Below are 12,342 nucleotides of genomic sequence, written 5' to 3'. Positions count from 1 at the left end.
GAGCCGGCAATGTGCGCTGGCAGCCCAGAAGGCCAACCATACCCTGGGCTGCATCAGGAGAAGCATGGCCAGCAGGTTGAGGGAGGTGATTCTGCCCCTCTACTCTGCTCTGGTGAGACCTCACCTGGAGTACTGCGTTCAGCTCTGGGGCCCTCAGCACAAGAAGGACATGGAACTGTTGGAGTGGGTCCAGAGGAGGGCCACAAAAATGATCCGAGGGCTGGAGCACCTCTCCTATGAGGACAGGCTGAGGGGGTTGGGCTTGTTCAGCCTGGAGAAGAGAAGGCTGCGGGGAGATCTGATTGCGGCCTTTCAGTACCTAAAGGGGGCCTATAGGAAAGATGGGGAAAATCTTTTTAGTAGGGCCAGCTGTGACAGGACAAGGGGTAATGGTTTTAAACTAAACCAGGGTAGGTTTAGACTGGATATAAGGAAGAAATTCTTTAAAATTAGGGTGGTGAAGCACTGGAACAGGTTGCCCAGAGAGGTAGTGGAGGCCCCATCCCTGGAAACATTCAAGACCAGGTTGGACAGGGCTGTGAGCAACCTGATCTGGTTAAAAGTGTCCCTGCTCCTGCAGGGGGGTTGGACTAGATGGCCTCTAGGGGTCCCTTCCAACCCAAAACATTCTATGATTCTATGATTCTATGATTCTATGGTGCCATACCTTCTTTGGCTTATGGTATTTCCAGAAGATGCCAGGACCTCTGAAAGAGTCTCATAATGTTCAGAACTATCTCACAGTCTGTAGGACTGTGGTAAAATGAGTCACTCTTATCCTTTCCCAGTGAATTTTGGGGGAACTCACATTTCCTTCTGTGCAAGCACATATATTCTGGGAAAACTTCAGAGGACTTGGATCATTTGAATAGTTCAGCTTCTAGATACATTATTGTAAGGGAAATTAGTAAATCTTTCATTTCAGTTTGTAACTCAAAATGAGCTTGATAGGTGAGCTAATCTGTGGTGCTTTCAACATGGGTTTTCTAGCTTGAGAGCACCAAGATTTTGGGGTTATTTTTTGTCCTCTGAATAAGAGGTTAGCTGGGAGCTATATTTGAACAGTATAATGGCAGGGCAGACTCAGTTGTGGTATCCAGCTGTGAATCTGACACTAATCTTTTGGTAGTCACACCTTGTTGGGCCTAATTCTGAGACTAAATTTTCCATCCTGCGTGGGAACGTATTGCAGTCACCTGTTACATTGTATATAATCCCTTTCATTAATATATTGCAGTTATTTTTTTACCTCAGTTTCTCATTGAAAATTCATTCCAAAGCTTGCTTGCTCTTATATATAAGAAACTTCCTCTAATTCCTGGACTAAATATATACATGCCATTTTTTTTTTTTTTTTACATTTGTTCTTGTGTCAACTTTAGATTTCAGCTTAACTGATTTGAGTTGGAGCTGAGAACACTTCCAGAGTCAGGCTGATGCCTTCTGAAAGAGCTTATAAATCTCTAATTCCAGTGCTCTCCATTTTCCTTGAGGAGAAAGTACGTGTTTCTTCCTGCCCAGTGATGCTTTGATACCAAGAGCTTTTTATTTGCTTAGAGCAATTCTTCAGTTTTAGGGGTTTGTTTTAATTTGGCTTTTGCAACTTGAAATGTCTTTTAGTAAACGTTAAAGAGAAAAAGAGCATGCACTACTCAGGATCAACTTTGTTAGTAATTGCTTACCCAGAGGATAAGTAATGAAGCAGCTTTACTGTGAAAAGAATTAATGAGAGATACCATTTTTTACAGATAAGAAAATGGTGTCCTTCACTCAACATTACTATTGAAGTTGTAATTTTTTGTGTGATTCAGTGATAAATATTTGTGTGAACTTTGGTATATACTTGTTTGGGTATTGGGATTTCCTCTGCTTCTCTTTTAGTGCTAATAAGCAGAATGGGGTAAAAATATTTTTGCTGAAGTTGCCCTAATTTCATGGGACATCTGTGTTCTGGTAGGACTAAGCCTTTTGCTAAGGGATTACTGTCAGATTCTGAAAAGATGAATGGGAAAAGTTGTCCCTTCATCTCCAAACAGCTTAAAATGAAATGTCTGAGTTTCCACTCCCAGGAGTCAAGTCTTGCTGCTGAGTCGGATGATAGCAATGATTTGAAGAACAGTGTAATTGTTAGTCCAAATATCAAAAAGTAAATTCTGAGTATCAAGTGCCTAAGAGTGGCATCTGAATATCAAATCTGAATATTCCACTAAATCAAACACATTGTACCAAGTACATTGCATTTTATTTTGGCAGTGAGATAATATTTGTTTAATACAGATACTGAAATCCTGATGGAAACAAAACTTCCATTATGATAAGATTGCAGAATTAGCCTCAACTTTGGTAATGAATGGCCTGCTTCCAGCAAAAAACTATCAACACTTTTTCCTCACTAGAAAATATAGTTACTTTAGGGCCAATTTTGTATGGAATGCTTGAGACCAGTTTGAGATATATATCCCACATATGCGCATATGTTTATTTCTGCATATTAGCAATTCTGTATCTTTACTTTGGCATTGCCCTTAATATAAAACTAGACCTGTTTATGGTGATTTTTACAACTGGATGGTTGTCCTATATTCTTAATTAGTTATACATTATTTAATTACTCTTGTAGTATATGCTAGTCAAAATACAGATGTGTTACAGTTCTGATTTGGAATTCCCAGGCACAAAATGCTTGCCAGTATAATCTCCTAGATATTAAATATCAGTGCAGATATTCATAATTCTGATAAGTCTGAATAACTGATAATTCTACTGTTGGTTCAGATAATAGAATAATGCTCAATAGAGCTTAATACTGTGCAATAAAAAGAAATTGCCCACATGATCAGCCTCATGCCATCAGGAGTAGTGTTGATGGGCAGGAAGAAATCTGACAGGAGAATGACTACTCTCTCCCCCCTTTCACCCAAACTGTTGTGGCCCCATGTCTGCTTACCAGGACACACCGGAGTGGAGAACCAAGACTCTTGGGACCCCTCCTCACCTCATGATCATCTCCCAGTGGAAATGAGTCTTGTGGAATGCTCATAGTAATGCTGGGGCATAATGATCATATTTCGCTCAGCTTAGAGAGTCTCCCACATTTCCCACCCGTATTTTTATGTATACCGTAAAATAAAATAAATTTATATTTAAAAATAAGACCAATTCCAGGTTATACTTTTCCTGTCATCTGGGAAGCTTGCAGAGATGCTGGCAGAAACAGATGCGGAAATTGTTTGCATCTCACCTGATACAGGACTTTAATCTTCTTGCTTCGATCTTCCTCCTGCTATTCATTCTCCTCCAGTACATAGGTTCTGTTCCTCTCCTACAAGCATTTGCTGATTTTAGTCTTCTGTCATACAGCAGTACCACTTTTTCACACTAGGAGCTCTGCTTTGTTGCAGGATTTTAGTAGTTCATGATACTAAGCATTGCCAGATCTAGCTGCTCTGTGACTAGGGAAGGGTGCTGAAAGAGGAGGAGACAAGGCCCTTTGCTTGGCCTCAGGCTGATCATGACACCCCATGCAAGTGCCCTGTATTAGTGATGCTAAGGGCCTGCTACAGTCCTTTCAGCCATTTCATTTTCCACCAGTTCTCCTGCTAAATAGACACCTGATGACTTTGTCTCTAAATTATGGCTCTAGCACATGCCCCTTTCTCAGGTTTGCTCTTAGTCTGTAGGTGGGGGCCTCTCAGGGCTGGCATTGGGACATTTTAGGACTTTATTATTACTCTTTACGTGCTATTTTGCAAGACTTTTACTAAGAAGCCACTTTCAGTCTGGTTGTCAGCTGTCTGTCACGTATTCCAGCTGGGAGAGCTTTCTGCATTGATTCTTGGCCAGTTTTCTCCCCAGCACCTGACCCCATCGCTCACCCTTGGAAGTCTGACTTCCTCAGTCTGTAGAAGTGGATATGACCTTGACATCTGGTTTTTCTAAGCAGACTTTTTGTATCCCATCCTTTCATGATCCTTCAGGCAATTGCATTGTATCGATCTGCATTATGTTTATTTATGAAGGTTTGTAAACAATATCCTGAAGTAAATAAAAATGGGAACAGGAACAGAATTAAACAAAACATACACAAAGGTGAAAATCTCTACACAGATGGCAATATGTGAGTAGTTTTAGAAAAGAGGTTACAAATAAGGAAATAGCTGTCAAAATAGGAGGGAAAGAACTATAAGTAAAAATAAAGAGCTTGAGTTTGAAACAATAAAGGTGGCAATCAGTGTAGGAAGTACAGAAAGGTGAGGATGCACCTTGAATACTGTGTTCAGTTTTGGCTCCTTCACTCCCAGAAGGACATGGAGGGGCTGGAACATGTCCAGAGAAGGGCAATGAAGCTGGTGAGGGGGCTGGAGCCCAAGGCTGATGGGGAGCGGCTGAGGGAACTGGGGGTGTTCAGCCTGGAGAAGAGGAGGCTGAGGGGAGACCTTATCACCCTCTACAACTGCCTGACAGGAGGGTGTAGCCAGGGGGGGGTTGGTCTCTTCTGTCAAGTAACAAGTGATAGGACAAGAGGAAATGGCCTCCAGTTGTCTCTGGGGAGATTTAGGTTGGATATTAGGGAAAATTCCTTCACGGAAATGGTTGTCAAGCATTGGAACGGGCTGCCCAGGGAAGTGGTGGAGTCCCCATCCCTGGAGGTATTTAAAAGACAGGCAGATGTAGTGCTTAGGGATGTGGTTTAGTGGTGGGATGGCAGTGTTAGGTTAATGGTTGGACTCAATAATCTTAAAGGTCTTTTCCAACCTAAACAATTCTATGAATCTATGATTGATACTTCCTATCATCTTCGACACTTGCCCAGCACTTTCTGTGAGCTTCTGACCATGTATTCACTAAAGCAAGAGCTATTCATAGAATCATGGAATCATAGAATCACAGAATCATAGAATCATAGAATGTTTTGGGTTGGAAGGGACCCCTAGAGGTCATCTAGTCCAACCCCCCTGCAGGAGCAGGGACACCGTGGTTGCTTCTGTTTGTTTGATTCTGTAAGCTGGCTGCTGAATAAAGAGTAAACAGCACAAATGGGGAAGTCAACTTGACTTAAAATAACATACATTCAAGACTGTTGTTCTCTGTGCTCTCCCTGCAGCACTGAGTAACCAGAGAGCTGGGAAGACTGACTGCTTTCTGTTGAAAGTAATTAAGTTGGCCTTAATGAGGACCTATCAGTTACCAGTTACAAAGGTAAGAATTTCTTTTTTTTCTTGTTGGTTTTCTTTTCATTTTATGGGGGACATTCAGTAGAAAAATTCTGATTGCATGGCCAGCATACCTCTGAGGATTCATGTTAATTGTACCTCATGCCTTTCATATGTTACTTCGTACCCTACCTAGGAACATTACCACTATGACCTCTTAATCGGTGACAGAACACAATCAATTATTTTTTTTTGTTTTGTCCTCTATCTGCAACACCTAGAATTTCTCCTTGAGCCATTCCTTTTCTTTAACTCGCTTTTATCCTACATGTATCTACTGAACTTTTAAGCATCTCTAGTGTTAGCTTTTCATTTTTCATTTAAGACTCTGAAGTCCAAGTACTTTGCATAATAAGACAATCAAAATTTTAGTCAAGTAAAAATTAATAATCTCAATGAAGCTACACTGAATCACACTAACTTGCATCTATTCGGAGCTCTTTGGGTCCAGGGTGGGGAGCACTTTTATGTTCTAGGGTCATCTCTAGACATTTGTTGTTTCTAAAACTCTTCTGATAAGGTCTTAGACCATCATCTTAAGAAAAATGTTGGTTATTTTGAGATATTTCAAAAAAAAAGTTCTCCCTGACATAACATTATGTTACCATGATTTTTCCCTGTCATTATTGCCATTTTCTAACACTGTTGGAGAGATTTAGAGCTATTCTCCTTGCTTTAGAATCTCAGACTGAGTTGAAAAATGAAATGTGTTAAATCTGCACTTTCTACATTATAAATACATACTTCTTTTGGAATTCCATCATTGCTATGATAATGCACAATCTGCAGTCTTTAACTGGATATATCCATCGCCATTCATTTGTCAGAATTATTTGCTAATAATTATGACCCTTGAAACCTTCACCAATATACACCTCGGTGCAATGTGAAGAGCATTCCTCCTTGTGTCTCTCATTTTTCTGCTGAAAACAGTAGTAAACGTTGTGTTTGTCTCTTCCTATGGAATTGGTCTGCTGGCAGGCATTGAAAAGACTTAGGAGCAACTTCAGTTTTGTTTGCAGATTGCCCAGGGATGCAGGGAAGCCAGGATCTAACATTTCCATCCCCTTGGCACAGGTCTAGGATGCAGATCTCAGGTGGTTTTCTTGCCCTGGGGCCAACTGGTACAGCAAGGCTTGTAGTAAAACTCTTACATGTCCAAGCTTCCTACTGGGAATGATCCCTGACCAGTGTTAATTCCTGAACCACTTAGAGAGTTGTAGTTGGCCTGAGCCAAAACTCTGCAGACACTGTGTGAACAATTTAATAATATGGACAGTCACAGGACAGCGCTCAGGCCCGTGCCTTGATGCTGTTTGATTTGCTAGTAGAGATGAAAGTACTGTTTCTGAGCAACCTTTACCAACATGTCACCTTTTGTTCTGGGAAGATGGCATCTTGGATCCTCATCAATGCACAATTCACACCTGCTCATCATGCTTGCTTGTGCTCATCACACATGGAGAGGCAATTTCTGCAGCACCTCAATTAGACAGAATAGCTAGCTGGGGATTTAATAATGTGTTGGCATCCATAGGCCCTGCCAAGAGGTGTAGGCAAGCTAAGTCTCGGTCTGTATTCTGAACCTCTGGAAGCTGTTGTGCAGATGAGGTTTCATATCATTCTGTGGTTTCTTCCTTTTTTATTCACTCCTCTGTCTCATCCATAAATGATCACCTTCATAGGTTCTCCACACATAATGTGATTTCTGGTGCTCTGCTGTTATTAGTTAATACCATGTGAGAAAATGTTTGAATTGTTTTATGCAAGAAATACTCTTAACAGGTGGAATTGTGCTTTCCCTAAACAGAGCCAAGCCACTGGCCTTGGGCAGAGGTCAAGTGGAGGAAGACTGCTACGGGTATGTTTTGGGACACTTTGCCACCAATACTTTGCAGCATAATAAATTTGAAGCTAAACATGCCAAAACTATTTTCTTTGAGATCTTACAGACCATCCTGGAATTGACTGCTTATGGTTGCTTTTGGAAACCTCACCTCTTTTTACATCTGCACCACCAAGCAGTAACAGGCTGATGTTTTGGGGCAGCCTCACCCTCTTTGCTCCAGAAGGAAAGCATTGTTACTGCCTACTGTACTGTCTGAGGCCCAACACACTCTACGCCAAGGAATAAATTCTGAGATTATCACACAGAGACGGCTCACAGAAAGTGCGTTTGTAATTCTTCAGCTCTCTGAATTCTTCCCAGTTCAGGGGAAGAACATGGAAGTATTTTCAGATTTTTACTGCTGAAACACTTTTTGTTCTTGTGCCCACGCATATCTGGTAGAACTATGCCTCTGCCTCCTTTAAATGCTCTTTTAGTTAATGTATTGCATTACGTATACTGTTGGAAAAGAAAATGAAAAGCAGACTCCTCTTGAAGCCTAATTGTACTTCTCAGTGTTAATTTGCAGGACTGACAAAAATCATGCTATATGGGAAACGAGTATTTTTCCACCGGTTTTGCATATAATCTGCTATATTAAATTTTGATTGAGGTTATCTGTCTAACTTGTAGGCCTATATATGCAAATCAAAAGCACAAAGTATTGTATCTGGCTAACAGCCAAAAAGTCTGAATCACAATCAGTAGAAAATACAAAAGAAATTTTCCTGTGTCAGTAAGGAGGAAATCAGATGGGCTTTGTCCATTTCTTCTGCGATTCTTTAGTACTAAGAAAACTTGAGGCTGAACAGCATCATTTCAGTTAATAGAAATTTTTTTTGTATATAGAAATCAAAATTGAAAAAGAAGATATTTATTTCAGAAGGTACTTTGATCATTGGAAGGCTCATCTGGCTCTCAGAACCAACAGAGGCTGTGTGAACCTTAAAAAATCAGCTTCAAGGTCTTTTATCAAGCTGTCGTGGTTCAAAAAAGAAAATGGCAAGCATTGCATCTGGCAAAATAGGGAGCCTCCTGCCAATCCTTGCACCAGTGCCCATGCCAACCATGCCACGGCTCTTTATGTACCATGGGCCTACTCATTTCAAATGAAGACTTCTGAAACTTTTTGATAGCCAGGATCAGTTGTCAAGCTGCCCAAGGTCTGCAACTGACATGCCTTTAGGAAAGAAAAAAAACCTGCCCCTGCCTTTGGCTGTTTGGAGAGAAATTAGCAGTCAAATTAAATTAGAGAAACAGCCTAGAAAGTTCCTATGAAACTGCTTCTCTCTCGCTTCCTCTCCTCCACCTTATGGTCCGGATGAGAAGACATCTTGCTGACTCAGTGGGTGAATCAGTGCCGTGGCTCTGGAGTGACCATCACACCAGCAGAAATGGTGTGAGCAAGAGGGAGAGAGCTGTAGGGCAGAATGGCTCAACCAGAGCACGGAGCTTTAAAAGAGCACCCTGTGCGCTGGCCTTCAGGTGATGAGAGAGAATTTATTTCAGTAACCACTTGTGTACAGGAAGGCATCTGACAGCCTGGAGACGAAGCACAACCTGACCACACAGCTCCTCTCTTTCAGCATAAACATTTGTCAGTCTTCGCTGCTGCTATTATGTTCCTGGGGACTTTCTGGGGACCAGAGGTTCCTCTCTCATTAACCTCATTATCTCACCTTACTTCAGCCAGTTAGGCTTTCCTGGCAGGCTTGCAATTTCCCCTGCAAATTTCCCCGCAGAAGACCATTTTACTTGCAGTTTTGCTGCAAACAATGCAATTTAGCTGTCTACAGATATTTCCTCATGTTGACTATATTCTACTTGACTTGAAAACTGTCAGCTGTATGTCAGCACGTAGCAGGTGAGAGCGTGAGTAGGGGCAGACAGATCTAGGGGTGTGTGTCCTCTCTGGCCTCTACAGAAAAGACTTGTGCATGGACTACTGCACCCTGATACTGCATTGTGTTAATTGCATTGTACTGGTGATTAAGTTAAGGAGCCCTATGCAGCAGGGTCGAATCTATTAAATGTGTTGAACAGAAACCCAATGATCGGCTTCATGCATGCTCATGAGAGTGAGAGACAAACTGGAGAGCAGAGAAAGATGGAGAACAAAAATGGAAGAATGAGAACAAGAGGTGGAATATGAAGCAGAGCAGAAAGGGACAAGCAGAAGAGGAACTGAAGAGAGCAATGTGGACAAAGGTTAGCATAAGAAGAAAATACCAAGAAAAACAGCTGTGATGAAGCGTAGTAGGTTCTGGGATACCGGGTACCAGTAACAGCCAGACAAATTCTTGGGCATCCAGATTTCAAAATATATTGATTTTCAGGGATTTGTCTTTGAATCCTGGAAACATTTTATAAAGGTTTGAGAGTCCCAAGTAAGAATATATGTGTACACATACCTAAGAAATAATGTGGCCAACCTGAGAAATGACAGTATTTATCCTGGTGTAATATAGGCATTATTTATAGGGGGAAATTTAGTCCCCAGGAATGGGAATTCTACAGATTTTAGTGGCTGCAAAATACTTACAGGTTACATGTGTCAAAAATCTACATGAAATGCTCATGGTAAGATTAATATATGTAGTCTGAAGATAAAGAACAATAGTTATTTTCATAGATAGGTTTTTCTCTGTAATAAAATAGGTAAGTGCTTGGCAATATGACTAACAACAAACTTCAAAGCATTAGCAAAAAATGGTGGTTTTAATAAAGATTTAAAAACCACCAGCAACTCAAATAATTCTCATGCACCACTTTTTTTAGACACATTTTTTCACTTAAGTTTAAAGTGTTAAGAAAATTTCTACATATTGCACGTCAAATTTCAGCACACAGGTGAGCTGGTGACATACTATTTTACTTATAGCAACTACAATTGATACAACCAAGGCTTAAAGCAAAGTTTTATGGCTATTTTATAAACTTAGGAATGTACTCTGGGAATTTATCATGGAAACATTGGCTCAACCTGTATTTATGGAATAACTGGGGCAAGTCCTGTGATGGGGCGTAGTCCAAAATGCCCGTGCTGCTCCTGCTGAGGTACAGTTATGGCTTGGTAATGAGGAGCATGCAGGTGGCGTTAAGGAGAGGCCAGATGAGGCTGGCGAATTTGCGATCCCCTTCTGCTGCCCTCCCCCTACCCCAAGGGTGCGTGAAACCTCTAAGTACTTGGGATGATATTCTCAAAAGTCTTGCGGCACCCATTTGTCTGTGAAATTAGTAATTTAGTTGCTTACGTGACTCTGAAAACACAGTTGTTAGTAGTCAGATTGATGGGATTTAATGTGGAAAAAATAATTTTAACTCTCATTAGAAGTATTTGCGATGTTGCTTGTTCATATGATGGCTGTGTTTGTCCCAGAAAGATAAAAAAAAAAAGGATAAAACCATGATTCCTTACTGTCCGAAATAATTGGTGATTCCTTTATTTTACAGCAAGGTCTTATTAACACTTGATTTTATGGGGAGTCAAGCTCATGAAGTCTAGCAGCTGTAGGAGGGTTTTGGCTTTGGGGTTTTTTTTTTTAAATGTGTCTCTAATCCTCAGAGCTGCAATGAAAGGTTTAAAAATATGACTGGAGGATCAAAGGTCATATTTGGGATCTTAGAGGATCAAAGGAGAAAAATATGAATAACCCCACATTGTGGCATTATTGAAGTTATAAATATGCTTAAGGCAATATCATGGCAGGGGGAGGCTGATTCATGGGGGGGGTTAGGTTTAGGAGTTTGGTCATGCTGCCTTTATGTTACTTCCTAAAGCTTATTTTACATTATCCGCCATTATTCATATAAATAATCTATAAGAAGAGAAGGAATTAATTTAGATTTACAAAACTAAATGTGGAAAATAAATTATATCATTGTAGGAAACAATTCTGCATAAATAAGGGAATTGATTATATATATATATATATGATAGATTCTATTCCACCTCAAATGTTTGTTAATTTAATAAAGAACACCCAGGAGATCCGCTAACTTACAAAACCTAGTGCTAAAGTCCTTCTAAAGAAATTCTACCTTTTTTCCCTTTATTTTTTAACTTTCAAGACCATATTATCAATGAAAAAGATCATGCCAGATTTTTGATAGACATGTTTATTAGGAATTTTCTCACTTGTTGGTTCAAGGGGTCAGTTATCATTCCCATATCCCTTCGCAGCACCACTTCATTGGCAGAAGAGTTTATATAAATGGTGGGAGAAAGTGGGTGTTACAGACCCACTCCTCTTTTTTGGGGGGACTCCCAGGCTGCCAGCTTCTGGGGGAATTCTGCTTCCTCAGTCTGTGTGCTGTTAATATCCCTTTCTGACCCGGTGACAAGGTTGTTCACCCCTGCGGTCTCATTTCTGGGTCTGGTTCCTTCCATGATGTCCTTTAGGAACCTGTAGGGCAGTTACATATACCATTAAAGGACAGGGTTCTTATTTTTATTTGATCCTGTATGGTTTTAGAGAAGTGGCTACAGTCTTTATACCTGACCTAGCTTTACATCTGTTCAATCCTGAGACTTCCATAGGGGGGGAAATAAATCTGAATTATTGTATTTCTTGAAGATAGCCATTGCAATCCTGTATTTTTTCAGAACGTAAGATTTTCATGGAAAACGCTTCCCTGTCTCCCCTCAATGCTTATAAATCATTGTTTTATAGAATCCTGTAAGATTTGTTAGAGGTAATTATGGTGTAGGCTCTGTGAGTACATACCTGCACAGCTTTGAACCCAGTGAAAACTTGTGTTTGAATGATGTGATCAGAGGTCTGTGGCTCTAACAGCTTGGTCTGGTTGCCAAATTCAGAGTAAAACGGCACGGAAGAGGAGTCACTTCGAAAAAAGCTCCTATTTTGATCCAGAATGTATGGTTGTTCCTATGTGCATGAAAACCACTTGCTGTTTTAAGGCAAAGACATCGCTTTGCTGTGCAAAAATCCCAGCCCTGAAAGCCCGCCTGGCACCAGGGGTGGCACTGGCACGGTTTTGCTCTGTAGCTGCAAGCTCCCAGCGCCAGCCACAGGTGAAGCTGATCCCGAAATCTTCTCGGTTTCTGAACCTCTGTAACGCCAGAAGCGCTCGCCCGCGGGGTGCGATCTGCCCCCCTTTGCTCGGCTGAATTTGCGTTCGCGCTTGAAGGCTTTTTGGAGGGAGGGAGCAGGAAAACCGGTGTTCGAGAGCGGACTGGAGCCCTCCTGGGCTCGGAACAAGTGCCCTGGCAGCAAGGCG

This window comes from Egretta garzetta, unplaced genomic scaffold, assembly GCF_000687185.1.
Source record: "Egretta garzetta isolate BGI_Z169 unplaced genomic scaffold, ASM68718v1 scaffold117, whole genome shotgun sequence".
Lineage (NCBI taxonomy): Eukaryota > Metazoa > Chordata > Aves > Pelecaniformes > Ardeidae > Egretta > Egretta garzetta.
Note: the sequence above shows the minus strand (reverse complement) of the source record.